Genomic DNA, 13,411 nt, shown 5'->3' with positions numbered 1-13,411 from the left:
AAAAATATTACCGAGCCAAACTTCTAGATTTAAGTGTGAACCGCTAAGTGGACGTAGGACTTGACTTGACCATGCCTTTAAGATACATAATATGTCCAAATTTCTCACATCAACTATTTTGGATAAATAATCGGCGTTGCATACCATTCCTTGGCAAAATCTTCTCATCAAACCGACACAGAAATCAAATCTACCTCGAACAAGAATCATCAAAAAAAAAATTCAGGAAGTTTCTGTCCGGTCACGAAATATTAGCCTCGACAGTGGTAACCTTCCCACTGAAGGACTGCCTGAAATAAACCACAAGTCGGCTCAGCAGGGGATGTAGACTGTATCTCAGCCCTTCCACTGAAGATCCTTCTAATCCGTGCGATAGCAACTGAAGGAGAACATTATTTTTAACTCTTAGAGCCTTGAAAAAGGCTGTTTGCTTCGGCTAAGTGCAAAAAGTAAGAAAACGATCTTTTCAAATAACCGCGAATTTCTAGTGATGGTATAAAAAAGACTGAGCGAATGCACTTTTCTTTTATACTACTTAATTTTGAATCTTCTCTGCTTCCCAATTGGTGGGCCAATCAGCTAGTGTCTTGTATCCCGCTGCTTTGTCAGCCAAAGCGTCATCATCATCAACGCGTTCGAGAAGGGCTTCTTCTTTTTTACGCTTGTTGCTCGCTGCTGGCGTCTATTTCCTAACGGGACTTTTCGCTAGATACAGGCCACTAAGCCGGGCAAGCGAGCTTAGAATTGCAGTTCAGGTGGGAAGTACGTGTTCTTTTCTGAGACAACATTGTTAGTAGTAGAAGGAAGGAAACACCCGGACATGGGATTTCGGGTGATAAGATTTAGAATTAGGACGATCATTCAGTCACGTTCGCTTTGTGTGCGGTCAGTATCAAACAATGTTTATCTACATATTTTTTTGTCAATGCCAAAAAATCCAACATTTGATGAAAAATCGATTGATAGTTTATTAATGTTTGAGCTGTTATCGGTGTTTTTTTTATCCAATTTAGATTATGTGAGAGATTTGGACATCTTATGAATCTTTAAAGGCATAGTCAAGCGAAGTCCTTCGTTCACTTCGCGGTTAAATCAGAAAAATTATCCACTGTTAGTTTTGACGCTATTTATGGAAATCACGCATAAAATTTTATCTCTAGAATATTGGATTTGGCACCCAAGTACAATTTCTATCCCGAAGGGTATTGAAAGCATTGATATTGATCTCTATTATTGGCTCTCTGAAGAACCGTTTGTTTTTTGGACATACATGCTGCATCATGCATGCATCTCGGCTCGACTCTGCTGCTGCTCCCGGTATCTGCTCAGCATTGCTGCTTTGTCGGGTCTGTAGGGTGGACTGCTGATGTACTGGCTATGTTTCGGCTGATGATGGTCGCTTCGATGGTGTCGAGCCGAGAAAGCGGTCGGTGCAGACTTCATTCCCTGCTAAAATGTGTGAATGCTGTTCAATCGATGATGCGGTTGCTTCGCTTGTCCCGGTCAGAATGAAAGGAAAAAATCGCGTTGCGCTATTTTATGAGCTTCTCGGCAGACCCAGCGGCTGCTCATTCGCTGGTGTCTGCACCAATGAGAACGTGGTAATGGAATGATGCAAGAATTATGCGGTACCCACATTTATAGGTTCCCTTGATTTCAATGTTTTTCATTGAAAACAGTTTCATGTCTATTGAAACAAGTTTTTCGGGTCTTATCAAGCATGGACATGGAAGGCATACTTGAAATCTGTCGATTGAGCGGCTTACCGCAGAAATTCGTCCACTGAGACGAACGGTATTAATGTTTAAAATCTTTCAACTCAGTGTAACGCGGTCGATTTGAATATTTTGAAATGACACCCGGTATAGTAAAGAGAGACGTAAGTCCTACGTCGAAACCCACCTAGCGGTGATGGTGCCTTTCTCGTGCATTATAAAAATAGTATTTTGGCCATTACTCTTGAGCTCATAGTCTGATCTAGTAAATTTTCAATAGGAAACAATGGGAGAGTATTCTGCGTCGAATGCAACTTGTTGTGAGTAAATCGGATAAGGATAAGTGCCTGGAAATGAGTGACATTTTTTTTTACCCAATTTTTCTATATATAAGTTGTTTTGGGTGAGTGAGCACAGACACACACACACACACACACACACACACACACACACACACACACACACACACCCACACACACCCACCCACACACACACACACCGGCGGGGGGGGGGATGGGTGATGACGCAGCTGAGCCAGCAATGCGCTGGCACGATACCATAGTGTTGTTCTAAAAAAGCGGATTACGAAGTTCGATGCTGCAAGGACACGCAGCTAACTTCGAGGGTGCGTTGCGCACTGGCCCCACTTTGAAGCATTACTTTCTGGTTGTACCTAAGGGACTATGGGCTTGGCGGCAATGGAAAAGGTTTAGCGGGTCGGGGATGTAGTTCTGCCTCCCTCGGTGATCCCTAACCCCGCACTTCCTGGTCAACCCTGGATGTTTGTTGAGCAGATTCCCCCTCCATTGCTTAGGAAAAAAAAACATACACACACACACAGCAGGGGGGGCAGCAGGGACTTTGTCCAAGGGCTAGACGACCCCTCCCCATGGCCACTGCGAGTTAGACCGGGACCATCGTCCCTCACCACTAATCCCAAGGCGTTAAGCGACCCGTGCCGAGGGGATGCATGGCCAGGGGGGTGAAATAATGAGCTAGGCCTTTAACGGAGCCTGTGGGATACCTGCGCATCCTCCACAGTAATTGTCCCTTACCGCGTCATGCTGGGCTCTGGCGTGGTGGACTTCTTTTCCCGAGCAACTCGTGGGACCAAAATGGAAAACCAAGGCAATTCTTCAACTAGTGGTAGTGGTGCAGGCGACAACCCCTTCGCAAGAGGTGGGTTGTTCAGGTCTCCGCCAGAACAGGCCAGAGGCAATAGTCGGCAGCTGTGTCAGACAGTTGCTGAATGGGGACGGATATCGCCATCATAGCAGATCCTTACCGGGTACCCGCCAGGAACGGTAATTGGGTCACCGATGGGTCTAAAATGGAGGCGATATGGACAACGGGGAAATACCCAGTTCAAGAGTTGGTGTCTTCGACACACGAGGGTCTTCATCATTGCCAAAATCAACGGGGTCTTCTTCTGCAGCTGCTATGCGCCTCCTCGATGGTCGATCGAGCAGTTCGGTCGAATGCTAGATTGTTTGACGGCTAACTTGACGGGGCGTAGGCCGGTGGTGATAGCGGGGGACTTCAACGCTTGGGCCGTGGAATGGGGAAGCCGATCCACGAATCAACGGAGGCAGATCCTGCTGGAATCACTGGCCATGTTGGATGTGGACTTGGCTAAAGTCGGTACCAAAAGTACCTACAGCTGGAACGGGGCCGAGTCGATTATCGACGTTACGTTCTTTAGCCCTGTCCAAACGAGTAGTTCGAACTGGAGGGTAGATGATGGCTACACTCACAGCAACCACCTGGCGGTTCGACAATCGACAATACGACCAGCATTCAGGGGCGAGGCCTAGCCCTCGTATGTGGAAGACATAATACTTTGACGACGAGGTGTTTAAGGAAGTGCTCCGCCGCGAGCACAATACTCTCGGTCTGAGCGGCGAGCAGCTGGTAACAGTACTCTCGCGTGCATGCGATTCCACCATGCCTAGGAAAGTCCACGCACCCTAGGAATGGAAGGCCAGCGGCTTACTGGTGGACTCAAGCGACTGCGAACCTGCGCCGCGCCTGCCTACGGGCAAGGAGGCGGATGCAGCGAGCACGCACAGAAGAGGAGCGTGTTGAACGACGGGTGGCGTTCGTGGCTGCTATAGCCGCTCTGAAGACTGAGATTAGATCAAGCAAAAAAGCCTGATTCGAGGGCCTGTGTCAAAGTGCCAACGCGAATCCATGGGGTGATGCCTATGGGGTTGTAATGGCCAAGACACGTGGGGCGATGGCCCCTACAGAGCGGTCTCCAGAGATGCTGGAGAGGATCATCGCGGGGCCCTGGCCTCCCTTTGTGGAGCTGCCAGGGGCTAGGGTGGCCGACGAGGGAAGAGTAACTGTGGCGGAACTTGCGGGGATTGCACAGTCCCTTAGTGTAGGTAAGGCGCCAGGACCGGATGGTATTTCGAACCTGGCCATCAAAGCGGCCATTGCTGAGGCTCCCGAGATGTTCAGATCTGTCATGCAGAGATGCCTGGACGAGGGAGTCTTCCCTGAAGCATGGAAAAGGCAGAGCTTGGTCCTATTGCCAAAGGCGGGAAAACCACCGGGGGATCCGTCGGCATATAGACCAATATGCCTGCTTGATACGGCGGGGAAGGTGCTCGAGAAGATCATCCTCAACAGGTTGTTGATACGCACGGAGAGTGCGGATGGTCTATCGAGTAACCAATTTGGCTTCCGAAAGGGTAAGTCGACCGTAGACGCTATCTTGTCGGTTACCAAATCCGCGGAGATAGCTATCCAGCGTAAGAGGAGGGGAGTTCGCTACTGTGCAGTAGTGACTCTCGACGTGAGGAATGCATTCAATAGTGTCAGTTGGGCTGGGCAGCTATTGCAGATGCGCTAGTGCGTCTTGGAATTTCTGAGTACCTATACAAGATTCTCGGAAGCTACTTCCAGAATCGAGTACTGGTATACGACACGGAGGCGGGGCGGAAGTGCGTTGACATAACCTCAGGGGTCCCGCAAGGATCCATACTGGGTCCGGTGTTATGGAACGTCATGTACAACGGTGTCTTGAGGTGTTGAAGCCGGTGGGCGTGGTAATCGTCGGCTATGCTGATGATATTACGCTGGAGGTCTACGGCGAATCGATGAAAGAGGTGGAGCCCACTCGATCGCAATTGTGGAGGAGTGGATGTGTTCCAGGAAGTTAGAACTGGCTCACCACAAGACTGAGGTGGTTGTTGTTAACAACCGAAAGTCGGAGCAACAAGCGGTGATAAGGGCAGGCAACTTCACGGTCACCTCTGAACGCTCCACCAAACTCTTGGGGGTAATGATCTACGATAAGCTCACCTTTGGTAGCCACGTCAACTACGCCTGCAAGCGTGCCTCCACAGCTATAGTGGCATTGTTCCGGATGATGTCCAATAGCTCTGCGGTTTATGCCAGCAAGCGCAAGCTTCTGGCTAGCGTTGCTGTGTCCATACTGAGGTATGGGGGGCAAGCTTGGGGCACGGCCCTGCGTATTAACTGCTACAGAACGAAGTTAGAACGGCAAATGCTGGGTAAAGCGTACCATGAAGGAATAAAATAGACCCCATCTCGCGGTTCTTAGCCTCTTACCCAGCAACTCCTATCCCTACCTCCCCGCGGTGCTGGCCGGGATACGAGTAACCTTAGGGAAGATCGGGTAACCATGGTGGGAACTATGGTCGTATGCTGACAGGGAAAGGGGGTTTGCTCCTCTCCGGAGGTGCAAATGTTATTGAGCGTCTGTTCTCCATGTCAGGATCGGCTCACAACAGCGTCTGTTCTCCATGTTAGGGGCGGCTGATCATCGTCCGAGTGCCAGCGAGGGACTCTAAGTGAAACTGTACACCATGGTCCACCGGAAATAAGGAGGAATGGTCCTCCGGAAATTTAGGGGGTTCGGTGTCAGGCCCTGCAAGCCAGCCAAAAAAAAATCACGCAACGGACCGGAACCATCGGCGAAGACCACTGCGACGAAAAGGGACTAGCGATTGGAAACTCGGTTCGTGGAACTGCAAATCTCTCAACTTCATCGGGAGCACACGCATACTCGCCGATGTGCTCAAGGACTGTAGATTCGGCATCGTAGCGCTGCAGGAGGTTTGTTGGAAGGGATCAATGGTGCGAACGTTTAGAGGTAATCATACCATCTACCAGAGCTGCGGCAACACACAAGAGCTGGGAACAGCTTTCATAGTGATGGGCGACATGCAAAGGCGCGTGATCGGGTGGTGGCCGATCAACGAGAGAATGTGCAGGTTGAGGATCAAAGGCCGGTTCTTCAACTTCAGCATAATCAACGTCCATAGCCCACACTCCGGAAGCACTGATGATGATAAGGACGCATTCTACGCGCAGCTGGAACGAGAGTACGATAGCTGCCCAAGCCACGACGTCAAAATCATCATAGGAGATTTGAACGCTCAGGTTGGCCAAGAGGAGGAGTTTAGACCGACTATTGGGAAGTTCAGCGCACACACGAAAACGGCCTACGACTAATTGATTTCGCTGCCTCCAAGAATATGGCCATTCGCAGCACCTACTTCCAACACAGCCTTCCGTATCGGTACACCTGGAGATCACCATTGCAAACAGAATCACAAATCGACCACGTTCTGATTAATGGACGGCACTTCTCCGACATTATCGACGTCAGGACATATCGTGGCGCTAACATCGACTCTGACCACTATCTGGTGATGGTTAAACTGCGCCCAAAACTATCCGTCATCAACAATGTTCGGTACCGACGACCGCCGCGGTACGACCTAGAGCGACTGAAGCAACCTGATGTCGCCACTGCATACGCGCAGCATACGGTCCCAACGCAGCGTTGCCGGAAGAGGGTAAGCTCGATGGGGCCCCTCTTGAGGACTGCTGGAATACAGTTAAAGCAGCCATTAACGACGCAGTGGAGAACAACGTCGGGTATATGGGACGAAGTCGACGGAACGATTGGTTCGACGAAGAGTGCAGACAGATTATGGAGGAGAAGGACGCAGCGCGGGCGGTCGCGCTGCAGCAAGGTACCCGGCAGAACGTGGAACGTTATAGACGGAAGCGGAGACAGCAGACCCGCCTTTTTCAGGAGAAGAAACGCCGCCTGGAAGAAGCGGATTGCGGGGAGATGGAACAGCTGTGCCATTCTCAAGAAACACGCAAGTTCTACCAGAAGCTCAACGCATCCCGCATGGCTGCTTTAACTGTATTCCAGCAGTGCCGCGAGCCGAAATGTGCCGGGATAAGGATGGGAGCATCTTGACGGACGAACGTGTGGTGATCGAAAGGTGGAAGCAGCACTACGAGGAACATTTGAATGGCGCTGAGAGTACAGGCAGTGAAAGTCAAGGCAGCGGAGGAGATGACTACGTCAGTTCAGCGGACAATGGAAGCCAACCAGCCCCCACCTTGAGGGAAGTTAAGAATGCCATCCAACAGCTAAAGACCAATAAAGCAGCTGGTAAGGATGGTATCGGAGCTGACCTCATCAAGATGGGCCCGGAAAAGCTAGCCACTTGCCTGCACAAATTGATAGTCAGAATCTGGGAAACTGAACAGCTACCGGAGGAGTGGAAGGAAGGGTTTTTTTTTCCTCGTTTGTCGGGTGAAGATCACTGCGTCCAGATTTTAGGACTATTGTGATATACCCTTTTACTGTGAAATACGCAAGTTATCTCAGTAACATGTTTGTCACTGAGATACCTTGGTATCGACTGAACTCAAGACCATCTATTATTGATGAATAGAGATCCTGAGTTACAGTATGTGACTCCCCCATTCTGGCGAGACTAGCTTTATGAAGCCAACCACGTCCTTGGGGGATAAGATCCATATGTCAGCAGGCCCTAAAAGGGCTTGCTGAGAACTTTGAACCTACGTTGAGTGAGTGCACTGCAATAGCAGAGGATGTGTTCTGATGTTTCTCTCTCCTCGTCACAGAAGCGGCAATTTGAGGTTTGGATTGCTCTGATCTTTTGTAGATGGTATCTGCAGGGGCAGTGTCCAGTTATTAGACCGGTGTAGATGTTGAGATCCCTTTTGTTGAGACCTAATAGTTGTTGGGTTTTCTTGGGGTTAATCGTTACGAGCCTTTTGGATTGGCTCGTATGGGGAAGTGCATTCCAGTTTGATGTGATTTGACTGACCATATATTTGTTCAGTTCCATTTTTACAGAGCAGTCTGAGATCCCGCAGAAGGGCTCAGGGCCAATGAACCTTTCATTAGATCCATTCCTGGCTAGCTCATCAGCAATTTGGTTCCCTCTAGACCCGTATGTCCTGGGATCCAATATAGGTAGACTTGATTGCGTATGGATAAGTTTTTCAAAGCCAGAATGCATTCCCACACTAGCTTTGAGTTACAAGTGTAGTTATTAAGCGACTTAAGTGCCGCTTGGCTGTCAGAGAAAATACATATTTTTGCAAATCTATACTTTCTCCTCAGGCATAATAACACGCATTCTAATATTGCATATATTTCCGCCTGAAATACTGTGGGCCACTGTCCTAAGTGGACAGAAATTTTTGTTGTAGGGCCATAGATTCCGGATCCTGTCAGATTATTCATTTTCGAACCATCTGTGAAGAAATTTATAGAGCCTGTTGGAACGTTGGGTCCACCTCCTTCCCACTCCTGGCGGGAAGGAATGAACACATCGTAAGGTAAGTCATAATTGACTACCGTTTCCATCCAGTCACTACAAATTCCTATTGCGGGATTTATGGCAAATTCATTTAATATGCTGAGGTGACCCGTAAGGTCTCCTGACAGCAGTGTTTTTGTTCTCTTTAACCTTAGAGCACTTTTTTCCGCTTCCAGCTTTATGAATTGATCTAACTGGGGCAGGTGAAGCATTGCGTCTAGGGCCAAAGTGGGTGTACTACGAACTGCACCAGTGATGGCTATGCAAGCGGTGCGTTGGATTTTGTTGAGCTTAGCCCTTGCAGCAGCCTCATTAGTTTTAGGCCACCAGACAAGGGAAGCGTAAGTTGTCCTGGGACGGACAATGGTTTTATATATCCACATGATCATACTTGGTTTTAGGCCCCATCTTTTACCAAGGGTTTTGAACAAACCCAAAGTGTATTGAGACCTTTCTGCACAACTGATTGGAGATGAGAGTTCCAATTAAGCTTTGCGTCGAGTATGACACCTAGATATTTTACTTCACTTGAATAAACTAATTGTGTTTGATTCAAGAAAAGGGGTTTCAGTTGTACCTTTCTCCGTTTGGTGAAAGGGATAATGGAAGTTTTTGTAGGATTTATGCCTAGTTGATACTTTTGACACCAGGAAAAAGTGTGATTTAGGGCAGATTGCATTCTTTCCACGATAACACTTTCGAATTTGCCTCGTACAATAATGACAACGTCATCAGCATATCCAACCACTTCGAAGCCTCTTCTCTCTAAGCTGTCTAGAAGCTCATCCACCACCAGTGACCACAACAAAGGAGAAAGCACTCCGCCTTGCGGACAACCCCTTGTTGCTTTAACAGTGATGTATGAACCGCTAAGCTCAGAGGAGATTTTCCGATTAGCTAGCATAGCATGTACCCAGGTAACAATGCATGGGTCGAATTTTCTCCTCAACATTGCTGACCCTATAGACGAATAAGAAGCGTTATCGAATGCGCCCTCAATATCAAGAAATGCTACAAGAGCAATTTCTTTTGCATTAAGTGTTTTTTCGATTTTTGAACTACCGTATGTAGTGCCGAGATCGTAGATTTTCCACTTTGATAAGCGAATTGGTTTTTTGACAAAGGCATTGCTTTCATAAATTTGTGATTTATGTACTCGCATAGTACCTTTTCCATAATTTTGAGCATTACAGAGGATAAACTTATCGGCCTGAATGCTTTGGGGTTGGTTTTATCTCTCTTGCCTGCCTTCGGAATGAAGACAGCCCGGATTTGACGCCAATCGTTAGGTATGTGCCCCAAAATCAGACTCGCCTTAAAAATCTCAACCAAGGGTGGAACCAGTGTTTTCTCCTCTTGGTGGATCAACGCTGGAAATATTCCATCCATGCCAGGAGACTGAAATGGCTCGAAAGATCTCACAGCCCTCTCAACCCTGGCCCGAGTTAAAGCTTCCTTTGCAACCTTTATTGCGTCTTTTTAGACCCAGAAACCCATGATTGCATCTCTTGTCGATCTGCGACACTAATTCCAGTTCCTTGGTCACCGATGCTCGACTCAGGGATTGAATCAGGAAGTGGATCTTTAACAATTCGCTCAGTGTATCGCTAGGCTCTACAGTGAGCGAACCATCCGTCTTTCGGAGGCTACCCACACCATTGGAGTGGTCTTTTGAAAGAGTTTTTGGAGTCTGGCCACTACGGGTGTATTCTCTATGCTTTCACACATTAGAATCCACGATTTCCGTTTGGCTGACCTTATTTCTTTGTTGTAGTTCGTCAGGGCCTTTCTGTATAGGCTCCAATCGCCGGTTCGCTTAGCACGATTGAACTCCCTACGCGCAGTTTTCCTAAGCTTCTCAAGAGTTTTATTCCACCATGGAACGTCTCTACTCGAACTAGTTGATTTAGTTGGACAGCTCTCTTGGTAGGCGTTAAGGATTTTGTTTTTAATGGATTTGGACGCATCTTCCAATTGTGTTATGGACTTGATGTGACTTTCTATGATGTACTCTTCGGATCGTAGGATAGCTGAGTAGGATTCCCAATCAGTTTTCTTAGGATCTTTAAACGTTTTTCCATCGTTAGACCCCTTCCCATTCGAAGATGATGTGTTTATGGTCTGACATTGATATTTCTTCAGAAACATGCCAGTTTTTATTTTATCAGAGATAGACCGACTACATAGAGTCAAGTCCAAAACTTCCTGACGAATGGAGTTTTCAAACGTGGGCTTGTCACCAACATTACAAATGTCAATGTTCTTGGAAGAGAGAAACTGTAACAGGTACTCACCTCTGGTGTTTATATTGGTACTTCCCCATACGGTGTGATGTGCATTTGCGTCGCACCCTATGACGAAGGGGATGTTGTGTCGGTGGCTGTAGGCTACGAGCGTAGCTATTTCTGGAGGAGGGATTTCGTCCACGTCACCTGGGAAGTATGCCGAGACCACCAAGATCTCTCTACTCCCTCTGGCGGAAGGTACCTCCATCCTGACCGCTACGATGTCCCTTTTTATGAATTCTGAAATTGGAAAGTATTTACAGTTGTTATGTAATAAAATAGCCGCTCTAGGAGAAAGCTGGCTGTCATCATATACCAACTTACATGAGTGTTGTGGAATACCTTGTATTCTGGATTTATTGACCCATGGCTCTTGAATGAGGGCCACGGTTAAATTCTCTTTGGTGAACCTCCGACAGAGCACACCCGTGGCGCTCTCAGCATGGTGGAGGTTCACTTGCAGAACTTTAGTCGCCATTTCCGGGGTTCCCGCTCTTTTCCGGACGACGACTGTCCGGCTTTGGATGTTGCGGATCATCAGGATGTCGTTTGGTATTACAGTCTGGGTTTTCTCTCTTCCCTGTAGCAACCTGGCCCGCCAGTTTCGCCTCTGTGGTCAAACTGTCGCTTTTTGCACCCCCTTTGCCCTGTTTAGATACCTTTGGTTTGGTACCACTAGAGCAGGGGGTCGCATGTAAGCTTCGAGCTTTTCCTTTAGAGGCGGACAGACTAGCCTTTATGGTGCTTTTGGGGTGAGATTTACTAACCTCGCCCGAACAGGAGGCGTCCTCAGATTGCTCTTGGGTCGGCCTTCCAGTCGGATTGGCGGTAGCGGCAGTCGGTTGATCTGTAATCTTCCTTAGTTGGATTTCACCAAATCGGTAGTTGAGGGTGTATTTGGACTTCTTCAACTTTTCCATCGACGCACCCTCTACTGTGAAGATCCATTCAACATGAATATCTTTCAGAATGGATCGTTTCACAATACGCCAATTAGTTGTTGTGATGTCATTTTGGCTTTCTATGAGAGCCTTTATTCGGTCGTCATCATAGCTGGAGCTTTGTGGGAAGAATGCTCGGATCATCTCTGGACGTGGAATCGCCACTTCGTCCATTGCCATCAGCTCTGCATCTTCCCAGGGTTTCATGGATGGGGATATTCTCTTTAACCACTCAGCAGTCTCTTGATCCTTACAGATTAGAACCATGTAACCGGACTTGTAGATGAGGTTGTTGAATTTGGGTTTTATTGGCTCGTTTCGCTGTTGAACTACTCTGAGCAGGAGTGCTTCTTGTAGAAGGTCTAGCTGGGCTGTAGTGAGTTGGACGGTGGGAAAGTCTTTGGGTATTATCCTGACCTTCACGCTTTTGGCCATATCACTGTAGCTGATACCAGCTGTTTTCCTCATGGGTGGGTTTTGTTGTCCAGACACGTTTTTCTGAGGCGCGCGGTTTGAGGACTGTTGGGCGCGCTCTCTCGGATCCAGATGGTGCTTCACCCTTTTTTTTGTTTGGGGTCCTCTGTGGCGGATTTGTCTAGGTCGTTTCTCGAGCGTTTTGAGGAAGTGGGCTCGCTCTCCTTATTCAGGATTATGGACAAGGCCTCATTCCGGTCTTTTCCCTTCTCCCGGAGAGTTCTAAGCTGCTTCCTCTGCGAGCGTGTGAGTGTGGGGATTTTCTTTCTCGGAGCACCCTTGGCTTCCGTAGAACCCTTGTTATCTTCGGATCCTTTGCTACTTGCTAAAGATTTTTGGGGTTGATGATGATCCTTATACCATCATCTTCGTTATCTTCCATGTCCAACAGGTTGGAGTCGGTCGATGAGGGGGGTTGTAGATCTGGATCAGCTTTGTCGAAACATGTGCTGCTCCGGGAGATAGGCGTTGAGGGGCAGGATATTTCCATCTTCTCCTGTGAACTACTGAGTAGCTGGTCTTCGGTAAGGCCAAGCTGACTCAGAGTATTCTCCACTTCGCTCTCACACGACTGAGAGAGGCAGTCGTCACCTTGAGGGTTGTTTGTAGAATTTGTACTCATTTTTGGTCCCACGAGTAGCTAGGAAATAAATGTCCGCTGCACCAGTGCCCTGCCGTAGTGCAGTAAGGGCTGCTTACTGGGGTGTTCGCCCTGGTGCACCCCAGGCTCCGTTCGCGGTTGAGCATGTTTAGAACCCCCTCAACCATTCAGCCCTCGGCACGGGTCGCATGACACCTTGGCATTGGGGTTTATCCATTTTTGCTTTACACGATGGCCATGAATAACAGCCATCGCAACCTTCCTCCTTTACCAGGGCTTAGGACCTGTAGCTCAAGTTCTCAATAGTTTCACAATCTTTCGGACATGCAACTACAGCGAACCATCATTGCTAGCGGAGTTAAAGGAAGGAAGGGGTTATATGCCTCATCTTCAAGATTATGCTTATATGCCCCATCTTCAAGAAAAGCGACAAGCTGGAGTGTGAGAACTTTCAAGCGATCACCATTCTTAATGCCGCCTACAAAGTGATATTCCAGATCATCTTCCGTCGTCTATCACCATTAGTGAATGAGTTCGTGGGAAGTTATCAAGCCGGCTTCGTTGGCGGCCGCTCGACAACGGACCAGATCTTTACTGTACGGCAAATCCTTCAAAAATGTCGTGAATACCAGGTCCCAACGCACCATCTGTTCGTTGATTTCGAGGCGGCATACGACAGTATAGACCGCTTTGAGCAATGGAAAATTATAGACGAGAACAGCTTCCCTGGGAAGCTTACCAGACTGATCAAAGCAACGGTGGATGG

Source organism: Armigeres subalbatus, chromosome 2 (genome assembly GCF_024139115.2).
Source record: "Armigeres subalbatus isolate Guangzhou_Male chromosome 2, GZ_Asu_2, whole genome shotgun sequence".
Lineage (NCBI taxonomy): Eukaryota > Metazoa > Arthropoda > Insecta > Diptera > Culicidae > Armigeres > Armigeres subalbatus.
This window is presented reverse-complemented; position numbering follows the sequence as displayed.